The sequence below is a fragment of the Macaca thibetana genome, chromosome 6 (genome assembly GCF_024542745.1).
Source record: "Macaca thibetana thibetana isolate TM-01 chromosome 6, ASM2454274v1, whole genome shotgun sequence".
Lineage (NCBI taxonomy): Eukaryota > Metazoa > Chordata > Mammalia > Primates > Cercopithecidae > Macaca > Macaca thibetana.
Window position 1 is genome coordinate 104,560,973 of NC_065583.1, and position 337 is coordinate 104,561,309.

General features: G+C 45.4%; 1 pseudogene; it reads right to left on the minus strand.

Moving 5' to 3' along the window:
* Window positions 1-42: 42 nt before the first annotated feature.
* On the minus strand, window positions 43-110 carry LOC126957795 (uncharacterized; annotated as a pseudogene).
* Between the last annotated feature and the right edge of the window lie 227 nt (window positions 111-337).

Genomic DNA, 337 nt, shown 5'->3' on the forward strand with positions numbered 1-337 from the left:
CCATGTGTTTGTTCTCATCATTTAGTTCCCACTTACGAGGACACACAGTATTTGATTTTCTGTTCCTCTTGTCAAGGGGAATGATAACCTTCTTTCCTTTCATACAATACTCTATTTTAATTTTTTGAGGAAGGTCCATACTGTTTTCCATAATGGCTGTGCTAATTGCGATTCCCTCTAATGGTGGCCAGGGTTTCCTTTTCTCCCTGCCAGCACTTGTCATCTTGTAGCTTTTTTTTTTTTTTGAGACGGAGTCTCGCTCTGTCACCCAGGCTGGAGCGCAGTGGCCGGATCTCAGCTCACTGCAAGCTCCGCCTCCCGGGTTTACGCCATTCTC